Consider the following 5,752-nt stretch of genomic DNA (forward strand, 5'->3'; position numbering starts at 1 on the left):
GGGCTTTATATACATAGTACATCCTCTGAGTTTCGCCCGCACAGCCCACACATGCCCACATGCCCTGGGCTGACTCTCGGTGTCTGATTGTGTGCGGAGGAGATCGAACGCGAGAGCGATCCAACGGTTTCAAGAGACCTTTCGATCTACTCCCTCCGTCCCGAAATTCATGTCGCAGCTGTCATTTTGCAATTTAGTCCTCAGCCTTCTCCCGACCGAACCCGAAGTCCCTCTGCGTGGTCGCTCTCTTCCTCCTTCCTCTCCGACCGGCCGGCACCACCGACGCCGTTTCCCTCCGCGCAGCTCCACGCTGCCTGCGCCTCCTCCCCCTCCCCCGCAGTTCCTCTCCCTCCCCAGCGCCGGCGCCCTCTCCCTTGCGCGCGTTACCGGCGCTCTCTTCCTCTCGCATGTCCCTCCGCATCGGTAAAAAACCGATTTTCCCCCTCCGGCTCTTCGATCTGCAGCGGTCGTGCTCAGTCTGCGGCGGAGACTACCAATACGGCGCGACAGAGCTACTTCTGCCGGTCGCCTGCACGGGGCTGCTGCTGCTTGTCGTCAGGTGAGGAGCTCATCTCCTGCAGCCGCGGCTACCTGGCCGCCTTCGTCATGCTCATCCAGCATCAACACAGGTCTGACTACGACGTGGCTACGGCCCACGCAGCAGCGGCGGCGGGATGGTGGCGGCGAGCTCCGACATGTTCCTCCATCCGCTCTAGGACTCCACCGCCAAGCACACCAACCTCAAGGTCTGTTCCTCGTCGGTATTGTAGATTCTTTGCTTGCTTACACAGATGCTTTCATACTGATTGGCCTCGGGACAACGATTTTCTTGAGTACACGTTTGCTTGCATACTGATTCATTGCTTGCTTACAAATTTGCTTGAGTACTACAGATTCTTTGCTTGAGTAGAATTGATTGGGCTGCTACAATAGAATTGCCACACAATAGAATTGGCCTCACTGCTGTAGATTCTCTGAAACAGATGTTGTAGAATTGGCCACACAGCCGTGGAATCTCTGTCACAGATGATGTAGAATTGGCCTCACTGCTGTAGATTTCTGATGTCCTTACCTGAAACTGAATATAAAGTCAGTTTAAAAGTCAGTCTCCTGATCTGAATATAAACTTTCTGAAACTGAGATTGAAACAGGTGCAGTCGTAAAAATTCACTTTAAAACTCAGTTAAAAATTCAATTTTAGAGCTTGGATCCTGATCTTTATATAAAGTGTACTACAAGCTTATTGCAAGAAAGTTTAAAATTCAATCTAAAATTCAGTTAAAGTGATCTGAATATAAAAACTCTTGGAGTAAAAATTCAGTCTAAATGTCAGTTAAAGTTTCAGTTTTAGAGCGTTGGGATTTTATTGCAAGCAAGTTTTGTACTGTCATACAGTAATTTTCAGTTTGTAAAACTGAGAAGTGTATTTTCTATTTTGAAACTTAGTGTAGCTATTTTCAATTTTGATGGAAAATCAGTCTAAAAGTCAGTCTAGACTGCATTTAATCAGAAAATGTTGCATCATCATGCACGCATGTATCCCCTACTTCATCACCATTCGTTTCACCACACCACTTGCTTGCTGATCTTCACAGGCATATGATGTGCACCCTTGGTCGCCCGGTCCGACGAACTGCTAACGAAACAACGCCCAACGTCATGAGTGTGCTCACGTTCTGCAATCAAGCAACCGCCCTTCTCCGTTCTCCTCCAGCAGCAGCAAAAGGTTTTTGCTCTCCCTTGTTACTGAATTTAAACTGGAGAGTGGAGACATCATTTAAGTTCTGAACCTTGTTCTTTTCAACCTTGTTGCTCTGTTGGAACTTTACACTGGCCACTCATCTAGCGCCACATGGATGTATGTTCCTTGGTCAATCTTTTTACATGGATGCCTCATTTTTTTGGTAGGTTAAACTTTGCAATCGTTTTTTACGGTAAGGAATCAACCCATCACCCACATGAAGTTAGCTAGCTGGGTGATCCTGATCCAAATGAATTAAAGGTGACCTCCTCAAAGTAGTCCAAAGAGAACCTTGCAAGTCCAAGAGAGAACCACCATACTTGGCAAAAATGGCAACATCAATGTCAATCAACAGCATCTAGGCATTTGGACGATAAAACAACATCAATATCAAAGAATTTGAAGATGCCTCAAAGCATAGTTTAGCAAAAAGAACACTGGAGGTAAAAACACAAGCAGGAAACACCGTGGTGTTTGTCTGAATTTATTTCCTGCACATCAATTTTTTTTCTCAACGTCTGTAGAGGTTATGCTTATGCTATTGAATTTTAAATTGAACGCAATTATCATTTAGATGCACATTTGAGGGCCTGCAGTTGGTTATTTGGTTGTCCCAAACTTGAGATCAATGCAATCACCTACCTTTAGTTCCATTACTATTCCATTTAATAGCAGAAAAAGAGCATACAGTTTTGTCCATTAAAGATAAACACTTCCTTCAGTGTTCACTGTTCAGAATGGGGGTTAGCTTAAAACTGTCAGAAATGTTGATGTCTAGGAGGAACTGGAGCAACTCTGCTTGCCGGATGAGATTTGAGCACGAAGCTCCTTAACTCGAAGGCCGGAGTGAACAAACATCCCAGCAATCATGTGCTGCCAAGGACACTTAATAATCTCGAGTGAAGTTGGAAGCCATTGGATCTTTTTCGAACTGCAACTAGCAGGACATCAACTCCAAAATTATCAAGTGCATTCCTAGAAAATTATCTGATGATTAAAAGAAGAAAATCTTGTCTGATTTTGATCTGCTCCAAAATTAACAGTGAATTTGATTGAATTTCAGAGAGTGCAGAGGAGGAGCAGCAACAACAACACGGGCACGGGAGAAGCAGGCGACAGGGGAGAATCACGGGAGACAGCAGAGCTCCACCAGCAGGAGCTCGAGGAGAAGCAGCAGTGGGAGCTCGGGAAGAAGCAGCAATCGGAGCTCAAGGAGAAGCAACAGGGGGAGCTCGAGGACGCGCGGGAGAGCAGTTCTGGGCGGAAGCGCGGATCTTGGCGGCGGCGCATGTATGGGCGGCGGCGGCAGAGCAGTTGGGCGGCAACGCAAGTCTGGGCGACGGGAGGGGATCGAGGCGGCGGAGGCGACGCCCCTAGGAACCGCGGCTGGAGGGGACCGCAGCTGGCCGGCGCCGGCCCCTCGGACGATGAGCGGAGGAAGAAGACGGGGCGGAGGGGTCTGTTTGAGACAATTTTGAGATGACGAGGTTTTGTTTGCAAATTTACCAATGAACTGGGCGTGCGACATTAATTTCGGGACGGAGGGACCGGCGACGCACACAAACCCTAATTCCAGAAACATCCCCTCCGACCTAGGCTATGGCTTTCATCGTGTCCAAGCTCGCGCGGGCAGCCCTCGCATCCCGCCCCGTTGGAGATATTGCTGGTGGCATCTCCCCATGTCTCTCCCGGCTCTATCTGGCGGCTTGTACCAGCCGTCGCATGTTTGCAGCTTCTGGTAATCCCTATGTTGAGAAAGCTTTTTCGGAATTTGGATCTGAATCCCGATTGCCGAAATTTTCAAAGGAATTCTCTTACTTGGATCTGAATTTTATATCTGAAATTCCCGCATTATGTTTATAGCCCTTTCAGAATTTGGATCTGAATTCTGAATATATAGGAATTCTCCTTACTTGGATCTGAATTTAATACCTGAAATCCCCATATTATTTCCTATTATAAGTAGATCTATTTGAATAAGCATGTTCATTCGGACATCTAGCAAGGATATTGTTTATTTACTTATGCCAGCTGCCTTCAATCAAATCAATTCCGCTGAGAGCAATAGTAAAAATGATTGTATTTTTCTGGGTACCACAAATCAAATTGTAACTATGTGCTTCTGAACGGCAGGCGGTCCCATGTCAAAAGATGCACCCCGAATATTTCCCCTTGTTGATGAGAATTCCATTAAGTCGAAGGAATCCCTATGGGCCTTGTATGAATGCTGGTGCAAGTATTGGGGGGTATCCCGTGACCGTGAAGAGATGGTCCGCCGGTTCAAGTCATTTGAGGCTACTGCACAGTGGGTTTACAAAATGAACAACTCTGAGTGTTCGCAAGTGTCTCAACTGGGCCCGCATGCAGATATGTCAGAGAGGGAGTTTGCTCAGCTGTTTCCTCCACTTCCTGAGGATGATGATGAAGACATAGAAGTGCTGGTATGATTGTTTTCTTTATTGCCTTGTCTTTCTGCTATTTTTAAATAGCAGTTATTGGACCAGGGGTTGCCTACTATCTACTTAACCACAGGCATTAGTAAGAAAAATCAAGTTAACCACTAGGCATTAGGAGGAAAAATAATCTAATCTCTTTCCGACCTACCCCTGTGTAGGTTGTATACCAAGTTTTCCTTCAGTTTTAGGTGTTCTGTGCGTTGCTTGGTTATATTGGTTAATCTGGTTTTAATAAGAGCTATATTTCCTGTATTTACATGCATGTCTTCTGTCTGTGCAAATCAAGATTTTATATATAGTGAACATGTCTGACGGTTTGGTTTTTGCTTCGGTGAAGACGGTTCTTTCTCCACCATAAACATTTGTTATCTAGAGTCCTGCACTAGACCCTCGCTAAATTCTGTAAGAAAAGTGTAGGGCATAAAAGTCATTTGTGTGGTTGAGCTGCTTAGATCATCAATATTACATGGTTAAGCATCGTCAACAACAACTATGACCAATTTCTACTGTAATCATGAGAAATAGGTGGCTGGCCCACATGTCACATATCCAAATCCAGGCGACGTTAAGGCACTGAAGCTTCGTCTTCATTGCTGATATGATTTTGGGAGAGAGGATGCAATTAGTTACCCATCAATCTTTTGCTCCTACTACATTTTTTACTTCCTGAGAAAACCCTACACAGGCTCAAATTTTGATCTGTTTTAAAGCCTCCATGGCCATGGAGACTCAAGCTTTGCCAGATCAAATTTTCAAATATATATTAAATATTTATGTTATTTTAGGTATTTTGTTATGGTGAAAATATCTGCAACAAGCAGACAACTAAACGGAATTTATTTCTCTGTTCTAGCAGTAGTTGTTCATTGTTTTTTTTTTCAAACACTTGAAAGAAGTGTCTTCATTTTCCAAAATAATTTATCACATCTATATCTCTCTACGTTTGTTCAGGTGCCCGGTGAAGATTTGGGCCAGGAGCTTGAGGAGCCCTTAAATAATTAAACTATGAACTTGTCTTACTCCATCCGTTCCCAAATATAAGTCTTTCTAGAGATTCAACAAGTGACTACATACGGAGCAAAATGAGTGAATCTGCACTCTAAAATATGTCTACATGCATACGTATGTTGTCCATTTGAAATGTCTAAAAAGACTTGTATGTAGGAATGGAGGAGTATTTGGTTGTGGTAATACTGTGGTACTGGGATTATTGTTGTTATCTGGTTGTTCTCATGGAACCAAATTAGAATTGAAATAACTTTGTGTTATTGCTCTAACCACCTTTGCATTATGTGCTTGAGAACTCGCATGAATAACCTGTGATGGTTAAGCAGGGATTGAACCCCTCTGTCGTATGGTCATTAGATAATCCGAATATCATAGATGGATGATTTTGAATGTATGTGTCCAATATAAACAATGATACAGAAGTAGCAGTAAGAGTCATGCGGGGCAGCGTTCTGAGCGGACGCATGGTGTGGAAACAGCCGTGTGCTTCGTGGGCCCAACGTGTAAGCCTTTTTTCGGCTTGTAAGAATTTTAAAAGGAAAATTTG

The 5,752-nt window shown here is 44.4% G+C and overlaps 1 long non-coding RNA gene across 5 annotated transcripts; it reads left to right on the forward strand.

The window, feature by feature from the left end:
* The first annotated feature begins 158 nt into the window (after positions 1-158).
* On the forward strand, positions 159-5,488 carry LOC119362870. Of its 5 annotated transcripts, XR_005173658.1 has the most exons (7): positions 159-746; positions 1,596-1,726; positions 1,909-2,184; positions 2,520-2,708; positions 2,805-3,479; positions 3,875-4,182; positions 5,149-5,488. It is a non-coding gene; the product is annotated as an uncharacterized LOC119362870 (long non-coding RNA). The 5 variants fall into 5 exon arrangements; XR_005173659.1 differs by lacking the exon at positions 2,520-2,708 and having other exon boundaries at positions 161-746; XR_005173657.1 differs by lacking the exon at positions 1,909-2,184 and having other exon boundaries at positions 163-746.
* The last annotated feature ends 264 nt before the right edge of the window (positions 5,489-5,752 follow it).

This window comes from Triticum dicoccoides, chromosome 2B, assembly GCF_002162155.2.
Source record: "Triticum dicoccoides isolate Atlit2015 ecotype Zavitan chromosome 2B, WEW_v2.0, whole genome shotgun sequence".
NCBI lineage: Eukaryota > Viridiplantae > Streptophyta > Magnoliopsida > Poales > Poaceae > Triticum > Triticum dicoccoides.